Here is a 13,854-nt window from a genome sequence, read left to right as displayed (position 1 = left end):
ATCAAACCATTTGCCAGACAGATATATAGAATGGCATCCCCTTTTATTATTTCTGTTGCCCCCTACCCATGTGAAATCAGGCAGTCCTCACAGCCTGTTCTGATAAGAGCATTCATGTCCCTCATTATCAACACCAACTCACGTTATCGTGGTTTATCTAGAAGGTCCTGCATTATTTTACTCACTGTGATAACCATACTGTGGTCATAGGCTGAAATTATCACTGCTTATTTTTACATTGGAATCTGATTGCCAGGTATTTCTGTCTGTCTGTCTGTCTATCTATCTGTCATGATGACATCCCTCACTGTGTTCAGAAGACTCTCTCTCACCACAATTCCCACACCATTTCTATTCTGAGCCCCCATAGGGTAGTTGACTCTGGATCCCATGCCAAGTGACTTTGCTTCACTGCTCATCTTGTCTATTGGAAACATAGGATGCCCACAGGATGCCCACCCTCCTTCTTAACAGTAAATCTTCCACTTCAAATGTGTGTCATGTCAATCAACCTATACTAAGTGCATTAATCTTGTGTTTGCCAGGTTGATTGGTTTTACTTCCAGCTCCTAATCAGCTAACCCACGTAACCCAAACTGGGCAAGTGGACACTGGTCATCCCAGGTCTTTTGAGCTTTATGGCATGCATAAAATGGCCAAGAGAGGCACATAGACCCCTCCTGCAATTATCGTGTGTCCCTGGGGTAAAACAGGTCCTCACCTCACTATTTATCATGTCCATTAATCAACATGACCAAATCGCCCAAAGCTAATTTTTACATGACCAGTTGGCTAAACCTGATGTCACCGAGTCTGTGATCAATTTTATCCTATCTAGAGGATGCTGCATGATACATTTAATGCTCAAAAAGGTTAGTCTATATAACTCTTAGCCCAACAGACACTGCCTTGTGCCTGTGCTGCTGTTCATGACTCCTTTAAATTTTGCGTGAGTTTGAAGTGGAAACATCAAGCATGTTTAGGAGGTAGGAAGAACCCCACAAACTAACAGGGAGAAGATGCAAACTCCACACAGAAGGTCCAAATCAAACGTTGCACGTTCTGCACTGGACATGAAAACCTTAACAATTATGCTAACTACATCGCTGTAGCATACCCAATATTTAAAGCAAAGGGAGTTAAATGTCAGCCATAATTTTTTGTCTAGCAATGTGACAGAAACAAAAAAAAACTATTTAATGTCTACATGGCAGCTATCTTATTAGAAAACCTGAGCAATGTCAACATAACTCGTTAATAACAGAGTAATTGCAAGACGTGAATGTGCTTGGACTATGGAGTTATTCTGAGGTTGGTAAATGCATAATGAGTGCTGTATATACTTACTTTGTCAAAGCCTTTGTCACCGTTAGTCTCTAAAGTTTATGCTAATGACACAAGTAATTAATAGCTATACACAACCATTCACTTGAAAGATAATTATTAATATTGAGATTAGGTTTCATTTAAATATAACAACAATCTATATCACAGACACTGGCACTTAGTCCCTGTTCTGTTTCTCTACGAAATAATGACTATGTGAGTTCACCTGTTGTTCAAGGGGTATGATTTTCACTTAGGGTATGAAAGATCCCATGTCCAAATCTTAGACAAACTCATTTTTTACTGTCTGACAGTTGGTGCATAGGATAAACTTGCGAGCTTTAGTTCCTGTGGTACAGGTTTGATTCCTTTAAGCCTCATTTGATGACTATGTGACCTTAAACAAGTCACTTATCCAGACAGTGCTCTGAGGGAACTAAGAATTTGGGCTAGGCCTCTTAGTAGTTGTCTTGACTGCAAGTCTGGTAGCAAACTATGAACTATACATTGTTTTTTCAGAGACAGGACCCAGGAAGTCAAGACTGGTGATTCTTCACTCTTCACTAAGAGACCAGTCACTAGTGGTGTACATCAGGGTGTCTTGCTGGGATGACTCATATTTGGTGTCCACTTCCTGGAGGTAAAAGTGAATGTCAAGGGCCTTTGGCTTACCACATTTGCAGATTACTCAAATTGACAGCCTTCATAGATTCCTCCCAGGATGCAAACATCTTACAAGATGGTCTAACACAGACAAATAGCTGGGAATAAAGTCAAGGACTAAAACTCAATGCTAAAAAAAATTCATTTTAGTTCCTTTTGGGAAAAAATACCACAAAGACTAATAACTCCATCAATAAGTCACCCCTAAGAGTTGACCAACATGTAGCCAAGGTAGCTAGAACATCATTCTATGTTACCCAACTTGTAAGAAAGTCACGTTATCCAGGTGCAAAGAAATCAAGGTGCCACTTTATTCAGCCCTTAATCAGGCTCATCATTGAGTATAATGCACCTAACTCTATTTAAGTGTAACCTTGACCAATGGATGGGAAATTGGAACTTCACCCTGGGCCTGGTTCTCTGGTCTCTGATTGAAAGAGGCTGACAGTAATGCCCAAAGCAGCATACACCCCCTCCAATGCATAATCTTTAGAAATGTCCTAAATAGACTACTCCCTCCTAACAAATGCCCATGTTACACAGGGACACCTTTGGATTGCATGAGTAGGCTTATAAATCCCCGGTAGTCATTAGCCTAGTATATAGATATGAACATAAGAACTAGATAGAAATAATAACAAGAGATACAGATGTTATAGATGTGGCTTACCTAATCTTAGTATGAGAATGCTGTCAATAGCTGTGAAATCTTCTTATAAAAATCGATGAATGGTCTGAAGAAAACAGTCTATAAATAAATATGGACAAAGGAAAAGCTTACTTAGAGAATAAGAGGATGAAACATCATTAATATTAGCAATTGAAATGACTAAACTATGATCATACAGAATATAGCAAGTTATATTTATCTGAAAATACTGACCAGGTTAGCAAAAAAGTATTATTTTTTTCCGCAAGAATATTATAATCCATTAGCTTGTAGGAAGGAGGAATGATAATGCCTAACTTTAATACTGTTGCTAACAGTGAGCAAAATATAAGAGTGAATTGAAGACATACAGAAAATGCATACATAAATGGCCAGAAGTCTGAAATACTTGTTATTAGTAAAGACTCCAAATGATAAATACATACAAGCCTATAGAAAACTATTTAAAAAAATCAAAAAAGTGCTGTATTATACCATATGTACTGAGCCATGGCTGAAAGGAAACATTTATATCTTACCATATGTGTTGAACATTGACTGAAAAATTCAGCTTGTAGCTGTGAGTGTACAAAAGATTAATGTTCTGCTGCATTCCACATCTATTTCTTCTTACTATTTGCATTATCTTGACATTTTCTAGTAACACTGATGACAGGTACAACAGCATGCACTGAATTGTCAATGCTTGAAAGCAGATGATATTCTGTTTGAACAGTTTTGAAATAGGTATCATTTTCAAGACAACCTTCATTGGATTACTGCATTGAGGCTGGATTGTGAATTGCTGTATTATAAGATTACACTGTCTAAATGTGTTTCCAATACAATAAAAAACATTGTAGTGTGGCAAACAGAATCAAATTGTCATATGGAGGAAAGACATCATCTGCAATCTCCACATTGATGGCAGTCTTGGGACCAGATTCACTGTGAGTCTGCCATGATTCCAAAAAAATGTATTCGTACTCTAAGTGACTTACTTTGGTGTAAGGCCTATTTATAAACAGACTGACATCAGAGGCCAGATTTTGAAAGGCCTACTCTCAGTGTAAGTGGTCCTTTAAACTGAGAGCAAGTCTTTTGTAATCAGGACCATTACTTCTGCATCTAGCAGCATACAGTTTAGTTGTTCTGTGAAATACAGAATGTTGGTGGACAAATTTAGCTAATAAAAGGATTCTGTGTATACCATATGTTTCAAATCACATGTGAATAACTTACTAACAAGATACAGCTTATTTCTATGCTGCATGAGACTGATAACATATTTAAATATTAGTGAGATTCTGTGGCATCTGGTAGAGTTACTACCTTGTGATCAGGAGTCACTGGTGAATGCTTCACAAGTAGTGCTTGTAGATGTTGCTAGCTCTCAGTCATAGTCAGGATTCACTATTACATTTTTACCCAGCTTGCACTACACTTCCTGGACACTAGTCACTTTTTTCTGCACAATATAATATAAATATTTAATACTTTTACTTTTCTTGATGAGGAAAAATACTAAATTGTAGAATTAACATATAAAAGTAGCAAATATCTGTTAAGACAAAATCATGTTTGTTCAAAAGAATTGTCTAATTGTTGATTAGAAAAAAAAAATGTCTGGATACCAATAATTTGAAAAAAATATATATTCTGTGACATCTGAAAACACAAGTTAACTAATAAATAAGGAGTGCATTGTTAACTATTTGAATGAAATGCTTTTTCCCCAAATAAACATCTTTATTAAATGAAATGTTCAGAATTAAAAGACATAACAATAGTATTTACTTTATATACAGAAACAGAGCTCCAATATTGATCTAAATATGATGAGTTTTGAATAATTCTACATAAATCTTGATAGTAAGTAATTACACTTTGTAGTAATAACCAATCTTGCAATGGTAAGTTATAGTCTTTAATAACTTGTTGAAGTTGTAAAGTTTTCAAGTTTTTAATATATTGTTTCCAACAAATAAAATTTTTAGTTTCCCATTCATTAAAGATGTTAATATGAAGCTTATCCAAATAGATTTTGAAAGGGATTATTAGGTCAAGCCAGGATTTGATATCTGCATTTGAGTATATTATTTTCCAAAAAATGTTAATAATGTTATTTAGATACTTTAGCTTTGTGGGTTTTTGTCACATTATATTGAACAGCGTGACAAAGAAAAAAACAAAGCTTATGGGAAGGATTATTGGAAGGAACTTTACATGACAGTAAATTTTCATTTTGTAGTATAGCTAAATGAAGATCTTTCCAGTTTGAACTATAATTTGAATCAATCCAATTGAATGTACTTTTAAGTAATAATGTTTTGATATAGGTTTCTATGTCAGAAAATCTCAAACCACTATAACCACAACATCTAATATAATGAGTATATGCAATCCTAGTTTTGTTCTGGTACCATAAGAAGTTTTATAATGTTTTGTTTATGAGTCTGATATAGCTTTTCCCAGGATGGCTGTCTAGAGTCAAAACAATATATAGCATTTAACAAATGCAGTCTAAAATGAGAAAGACATATTGTTACAACTGTTTATGTAAGTATGTTCCTGGGATATTATATTTTTATAATTCACTTCTATTGTTTTTTTTCCAAATTATTGCATAACACCATCCCTAGGTAATTTAGTGAATTAACTTGTCCTCCAATGATACTTTAGTTAACTAGTTTAGATTTTCCTTTATCACTGAGAATAAGATGTTTAGACTTTTGTTTATTAAAATAGAGACCTGATTATTTTTGTATTGCATCCAGTTCTAATAATTCTTTATTTGACTTGGGTAAGGTAAGAAGAAGATCATCCACAAATAGAGCTATTTTAGAATTGTATTGCTATAAATATTAGTGCCTTTGATTTTTTCTTATTGATGGCATTAATACTTCTATGACGAGGGCAAATAATATTAGGGATAAAAGGCAACTTTGTTTAGTGTCTTTCGTTAAGGATATGGCCTTTGAAGTAAAGGGACGTAGTTTGACGTAGGCCAAATTATCTTTATATATAGCTTTTATCATGGAGATGAAAGATACTGGAAACAAAAACACTTTTAATGTTTCAAATAGAAAATCCCAGTTTACTGGATCAAATCTTCTTGTGTGTCCAAGCTTACCAACAAAGCTTCTCAGTTTCTTTCTTTAAAAATTCTATTAATGTTAATATTCTTTTGATATTATCATGGGTGTGCCTTTTATGTATAAACCCAGTTTGAGAGTTATGAACTAATTGTGAAAGTGGAGCCTTTATTTTGTCCACAAATGTAGACATAAAGATTTTGTAGTCATCGTTTAATAAGGATATTGGTATATATGATTAACTGATCTTTGACAGATTTAAGAATAGGTATAATCAGGGAGCATTTCCAAGAGGGAGGGATCAAATTGTTAGAATATACTTCAGTCAGGGTTTGATTAAGTAAAAATATAATTGAATCAGGAAAAGGTTTATAAATCTCTGCTATCATGCTTTCTATGCCAGGAACCTTGTTAGATTTAAAGCTTTTAATTTTATTTTTTGATTTTGTTTAGAGTTATTCATTTCTCAAGACTTGTGCTAAGGTACTCTGCAATGGTTTTTAAACTTAAAAGTGGTTAATTCTTGGGCTGTAACATTTTTATTTATATTATCAGAGTTATAATGTTTGGTGAAGTGATATCTAAAGGTGTCTAATACATCTCCAATGTCAGAAACTGATTTGTTAGTACTTTCATGTAGTAATTTTAAGATATTATTTGCCTTAAGATGTAATTTCACTCAATGCCAACTTGTACATGTGTTTGTGGGTAAGAGCATACAAATTTAATTTAATTTTTTCTAATGCTAATGTTGTTTTGTGTGCCAAAGTATCTAGCCATTTTGTTGTTCAATGCATCTATTTCTTTTTTGTTATTTGAATTTCATTGCAGCAACCTAGATCTCAAAGAGGTTAACTGAGATTGTAGGTTCTGTAGTTCTGATTCCCATTTCTTAAGTTTTTTTTATACTAGACTATAGTTTTGTCACATATATATGCTTTTATACCATCCCAAACCATAATGATGTTTGTTTCAGATTTATTATTTGTCTCTAAGAAGAAATTTAATTCTGATATTAAACATGTTTTTACATCTTTTAGTTTATTAATATACGCAGGAATTCTAGCAATAGTATTTAATCTAATGAAGTCCATTTGTATATCTAACATAAGACAATCATGGTCTGGTAAAGGGCATGGAATGATAGTAAATGATGTATGCTTTACATTGGAGACAAGGACTTTGTTTATTCTGGTTTGAGTTTTAAGTCTATGATCAGTATGTGTATAACAGAGTGAGTTGCTATTTTTAGAGTTATATGGATCATGTATATTATAAGAATCTGTCCAGTTGTTTATTTCTGGTTTGCAGTGGATGTAAGTCTAAGTGGGCATCTGCTTGTTGTATTAGAATTATCTAATAAACAGTTAAAATCACCCCCCTAATAGAAGATTCCCTTTTAATATACTATCAATAAAATCAAGATGTTGTCTGGCATTTGAAGCACCCAGTCCTTGGAACCAATAAAGGTTAGCAAATGTCCAAATGTTATGATTGAATTTTAGGATAGTGATAGCTAGTAATCCCTCAGGGTCATCATGCTTATATAATACTTGATGTTAAATAATATTATTCTTCAATAGGATCATTACTCCTCTCCTTTTAGACTTGAATGAACCATGAGCTAGTATTGTTTAAGTGTTTGGTTTGCAAACATCTTTCTTTATATTTTTAAAATGAGTCTCCTGTAAGAATAGTATTTGTGGTTTATTTAATTTTAGGTATCTTAAAAATGGTTTGACCTTTTCTTTGGATTATTCATGCCATTTATATTAAATGAGGCTAAAGACAAGGACATGAAGAGTTGTAAAAGTAGTGCATCTGATAGTAATGACTGATTTTATTATTTCATAGCACCTAATGGAGATTTGAGACTTCCAAACTTTATTTATTTTTACATTTGTTAACTGGGTTAGTTCAACTGGGCCTACAGAGCCCTTTTTCAGCAGACACCAGGGGAGCAAAGCTCCAGGAATATAATTAAAAAATAAGAAAAACCTAACAATTCAAGTTTTAAGATACTTAACCTTACAAAAACAGAGAGAAATATACAATATGAATATATGCAAGGCAAAAGTACAGTATTTTGACAATGCACTAGCACTATTAAATATGAACCAGTGATGATTATTATATTCCTATACTGCTAAAACAAACTCCCTATACTTTACATTCTATTTCATCTCTTGTGTAAATGTAAATGTAAATAAATAATTCATTATTTTGTGTGTTCTATCTATTCATCTTTCATCTATCTATTATTCCTTTTACTTCTACAAAGTCTTCCTGAGTAGCTCTTGCTTTCATAAAGGAAAACTCCACCCTAGAACTTAAAAAACATTTTTTTTACTCTATCTTTGTTTCCTGGCCTACTTTAACACCTCAAAATCACTCCAAGTTTATTTGTAATTTTAGCCTGTTTTCCTCAATATGGCTACCAATGGGGCTTGATGTATCAATGTGATCTTGTTCTCCCTCAACCCTTTCTCTTTCCATTAATGCTTTGTATGACTCATGCCAGACATAAAGAACTAACTTTGAATTCGCATGCCACTGTCATATAATAAGATTTGAGTGAGTCAGTGTTATTTTCTCTACCTTCTGTAAAAGGACTGCTTCTTTTCTATCTGTAATCACCTTTATTTATGTTTGGCTCAGACCCTGTTTTACACTATACTTAGAAGTTATCCAGCTACAGCCAGAAAAGTAACTCAATTACAAGCCTTTGTTCGGGGTTTTCTTTTGTAGTCTAAGAGTAATTGATTCTGCAAGGGTCTTTCAGTGCAGTTACAGTTTTATCATCTCTGCAGTAGTGTGGGGGGAGGGGACTCTCAATTTTTTTATTGTTTTTATTATTTTATACTGTATTGCAGATGCACGCAAGGGCCTTCCTGGAGAAAGCAGAGAACAGTGCTGAAACTGAATGAATCTGATAGACGTTCAATAGTTTTAGCAAGATATAGTAATAAGCACCATATTGATTAATTGAGGGCAACTATTTACACATTAGAGAGGATCACAGGAATGTTAGACTATTCTGTTATAATTTCCTGGAATTGCCTTTATATACATATATATATATCAAGAGAGATAAGGAGAGAGCATTGATAAACACTTTCCTCTTTTGTTAGTATCCATACATGTAATGACTGTAAGTCTGCTGGCTTCACTACATGTCTGCTTTATTTAGACATGCCTATCTGTGTGATGTCACCACTGTTTCCACCCCATTAGGTCTGAATGCTCAGAAACACTGAAATTATACCTCATCAGCATTACTTCATTTCTTGCTTGCAGACCTTTTAAAAAATGCCTCTAAATTCTCCACACTGAACAAAAGGAAATACTTTGCAAGTCCAATGATAAAATCTTGGAGGAGAGAATTGCTAAAGAATGCTACACAACTAATCCTCCACTGGCTCTGCTGAAAATGGGTTCCTGACCCAGTCGGACTTTCCTGCTAAACAATAAATGTTAAATAAATAATTAAAATAAATAAAAGTGTAGCTAAATAACTGTTACACAGCTGTAGAAAATAAGAAAGGGAAAACCAAGAAATTAGATATCCTCTTGGAATACTATTTTTTTAAATAAATTAAAATGTTGTTACAAAGTCCTTACGATATGTTGTAGGAATGTAGCATGGCTGTTCCTACTCACATCCTTGTATTAACTCTGCCTTACTTAAGGAACTCATCAAGCTTTCTTCAAACTTCCCCTCCACCCTTCTTACCCACCATAACTTCTGCAATAATGAAGTCCACCTTGAGGTCAACATCCTGCTCCTGTTGTCATCTTTGAAAACTATAATCTTCCTCTTTATTTGATTAGATATAGTGTGAATGTTTCAGTCATTCTTCAGACTATCTTCTTGCACATATTGAAGAAGCTTTCAAGGCTAAATAGTATAAAGAGGCAAATGATTTGGAAGCCTGAACTCAGAATGCTGAAAGGTCACAACTGACTATTGTTAGCTAAGTGAACACATTAAATGCAATGTGGATTATTTATTAGAAGAGCACAATGGTGCAGCATTCAGCATTACAGCCCTTAACTCTTTGTTTGATTTTTAGTTGGTATGCCTACTATGTGGAGTTATAAGTTCTCCCCACAGTTATACATTTTGTAAAACTCTGGTTTCTTCTCACATTCCAAAGACATACAGGCAGGTGGAGTATTATTGATTTCATACTAGTACATTTTTTGCATACGAGTGTGGCTGTAAAAACTAGGATGTCCAGCAATGGATTGTTACCCTGATGTGAATCTGGCTTCTGTCTTTTACCTGTCATTTGTCAAAACAGGCTTAAGCCATCACTGAACTGAATAAGGAGGATACAGAAAACAGATAAATGAATGGATGTTTAATTGTTGCATAAGTAGTCTGACTAATGAATAGTATTGTATTACAAAATGCCTGAATTATAACAAGCATTTTAACTTAAAAGTACACGTAATCAAAATGTTGCAGTTCTTTTTTGTAATACTGATATACAGTACTGTGAAAGAATCCATTCTGATCCACTGTACTTTTCACAGAATGCATGCTGGTTTTTAGCAATGAATATCAATGAGTTATACTGCCCTTGCTGAAAAATATATAAAATAGTGCAGAACTGGTTGGTTCTTTATGATAATACAATTATGAACTTTCTGTCACTGTAAAATTAAGATAAGTGGCTCCCTAAACAAAGTTTATTAGTATATTTTTCTTTTGGGAGTTTATATTATTACATAGTAAGGATAAATTAGGCTTGGAATTTACCTGAGTGGATACAGGATATCATTCATCACCCAAAGAATTGTGATTATAATTCACATTTTCATATTACAGAACAATTTTTTATCATCCCTGTCTTGTAGGTTCATAGGTGTGTAGTAGGCTAATAGCCCTGGAGCCTTTACAAGCCTAGCTCATAGGATTACCCTGGCATCGTGCCACCTGACCTAAGAAATTCACATATTGCACATTCTTTGCCTTCAAACATTTAAAAAATGCCACTGATTTTTCAATCATTACTTAATGACATGTGTAAAGGCTGACAGCCTAGCTAGATAGAATTTTGTAAATAATAAGTAAAATTTCATTTGTAGATATTAATATAATCCAAAAGCTTGTTTTATAAATGTAAAGAGAACTATGTGTTATGACTAAATTATATGTTGTACTGAACTTCAAAAATATAACCACAGTGCACCCTGCTGGACGAAAGCTAAGTAAAGAATTACAACTTTGTTTGATCTCAAGCTCGGAGACAGGATGTATGGGCTAGTAAATTCTTTGTATTGTTATTAAGACAGAGATAATTACTAGGTTTTATATGTAAAAGTGTCGTTTATTGCTGTGGCTCCCTGGACAGGTGCAACTTACAAAAAAAATGTAAATTTTCAGTTTCTTTTAGTCTGGGAAATAAAAGAGAATTGATAAAAATGATGTAATGTGAAATGACTCAGCAGTACAAGATGTTATCAATTTAAGACTTTCTCAGAAAGAAAGATTGAGCATTTTGGATTTTGTCTGAAGCTGACAACAACTCACCAGCACTTTGTCTTGTGAGTAATGTTATTTAGGACATAGTTCCTCTTAGAGTTAGATAGAAATTTAGCCAGATTTCTAGCTGTTTTCTATATTTACGGCAGACTATCCTACAATATTGTTTTAAAGTTCCTGTGATTTCTGAACTCTTGATTAACACTGTGCTGAATTGATGAGATTTGTCTTGTGTTTTTATTACTTATTATTAAATATTTTAAACCTTTCACCTGTGACTGCTTTGTGTAGAGATAATTTAAGCTCTTAGAGAGTACTCACATGCATTTGGTGATACTTTCCAAGCCACTCCAATAGTCTTGCTGCTCAGTCACACTTACTATTTGGATAACAGTAATATTACACAGTACAATTGGTCACCCTTTGGGGAGGGCCTTATAGTAGCTGATATTGATGGTTGGTGGCAGTTGATACTACCTTATAGTCTGGGCAGAAAGGAGGCACAGCTGGAGAACATGTAGCATCCTTCCCTAGGAGTGTCTGTGTGGTTGTATCTAAATCAAATCTTAAAGAGTGTGTGTGTGTCAGCTACTTGGGCAGGGACATGAAGCACTGATTGGACAGAGAGGGCACTGGAGGTTTTAGCTTGAGCACTAGGCTGAGATCTGGACCCTATAGCTGTCCCAGTGGGGAGTGTTACTGGGGATATGGAGAGAAAGGGAGACACCAGTCCCAGACTGATGTGATCTCTGTGTGCTTTTAATGGAAATTGTACTTTACTGTGTGTGTACTTGTTATCCCCCAATATTCACACCCCTCACTGGTGATCGTGGTAAGGAATGAGGCTCCTTAATTACTGGCCAGTGCATGGGCATCACAACATCTAATGAGTCATTTTGGATGCCAAGAATGACAATGTGACAAGTTAGATTTCCATATATGCATGTGCATGTGTGTGCATATGCATGGGGGGATATCTTCAATAAGGAATCTGTGGGAAAAAAAAACAAACATTTTGAAAGTTAGGTCTTTTTTTGGGTTCACTATTAAATATTAAAATTTCACAATCCCAAGACTCTGAATACTGACACCCAGAATCTCAAGATTGGGGAATCACGAACACTGTGAATGGAGATTGCTGTACAGTGTGGAATTGGAACTTTGCCACTCTTTTCACTGTAGTTGTATCTTGGAGTTGGTATATTTAAATTGCAGGGGGCACCGGGGGGGTTTGCCCCCCCCCCTGCAAAAACATTTTTAAGATGGTTTTTTTGTTTTTGTTTTTTTTTCTAGATTTTGCAATCTCGAGATTTTGGGTGTAGTAGTGAACCCCTTCTTTTATAGGCAGTGTACTCACTCAACCTCACAAGTTTTCTGGTTTAATTCTTTGAGAGAGAGAGAGTGGTTCAGTAACAGAGCATGTTCTTAGACAGACTGCTGCCTGATCCAGAATAGATTTGAATGCCTTGCACCCACAGGCTACTGGAATATGCTCAGAAATCCATAATACCCTATAAAGGACAAATGGATTACTGGAAACTGTATGTATGGATGTTGCCTATTATCATAAACTTCCCCATTATCGTTTCCGAATTCAACATAAAGAAATTAGCTTCATCTTAATCCTTCTGTTGTGTTCTAACTTTTAAAAGTACTAGCCAGTATCATGATATACTATGACAAGGGCACATTTAAATTAATTCCACAATTCATTATTTTTCCCATTGTTATTAAGTAATTGAGGGTCATAAAAACAACTCTAGGCAAGCGATCATTGGGACTCAAGATTCCTAGCCATATACCTTAAAGCAGATGTTCATAAAAGAAATTGTGAAACCTTTGTACAGTATTGCCACATGTCTGACAGTATTTATTATATTGCCTAATCCTAATAATCATCTTGCTAATGTGAAATACTCTAAATTGTTACATATTACAACAAATATATTAACTGGCATTGTCATATTCAGTAATCTTTTCATTTTGATTACATTCTTTTATATTTTATTTGATTAGGAACACATTAAGGACTTTAAATAATTTTGTAGAAGTAGAGACAATTATAACTATTTCTTGCTATACAGTTATCACTATTCTTCCCATGAACCTTTCAGGCATATTGGGTTATATCCAAATTGTTTAATTTATTGGTTAATAATTTTTTTCTGCAGAATTAATACTGTAACACTTCTTAATTCATAGCTCAAATACAGCAGTTAAGAGGAACATAGTTTGAAAACATACTATTTTTATATTTTCTTTAATTTCAGCTACGAATGCTGTTCATAAATATGATGTTACCCCTTTCTCTGATACACTGAAGACTCTGAATAACATAAAAGTCCCTTCCATCCATCTATCCATTTATCCACAATGATCTTTTTTACATTCTTTTAGAAATGGGGTTAGGGTGTCACATCAACAGTGAACATATCTAGAGCTAATGTTCACTCTGCAGGGTGGCTAGCCCTGCTGCAGTCTACCATATCCAACCAAAGAACGTATTTTAATTTCAGCTATCTGTCTACAAGTTGATTTTTCATCTCCACCATAATTTTCTTATTCTTACAAAATGTCTTTCTATAGTCTGGCCTTCCACCAGTCAACCATTATTTCATTATGTTTTCTAG

The 13,854-nt window shown here is 34.3% G+C and overlaps 1 protein-coding gene across 2 annotated transcripts in view; it reads right to left on the bottom strand.

Moving 5' to 3' along the window:
- Positions 1–13,854, bottom strand: part of KYNU (kynureninase) — a 2,242,792-nt gene that overhangs the window by 1,843,439 nt on the left and 385,499 nt on the right. For both annotated transcript variants that reach the window (XM_044074971.1, XM_044074972.1), the window contains exon 2: positions 2,660–2,737. The gene's annotated coding sequence lies outside the window, so the exon portion shown is untranslated. The remainder of the gene's footprint in view (positions 1–2,659; positions 2,738–13,854) is intronic.

This window comes from Protopterus annectens, chromosome 6.part0, assembly GCF_019279795.1.
Source record: "Protopterus annectens isolate FY-2018-M chromosome 6.part0, PAN1.0, whole genome shotgun sequence".
NCBI classification, from domain to species: Eukaryota; Metazoa; Chordata; order Ceratodontiformes; family Protopteridae; genus Protopterus; species Protopterus annectens.
The sequence above is the reverse complement of the archived record's forward strand: the minus strand, read 5'-3'. Positions and strand labels throughout refer to the sequence as shown.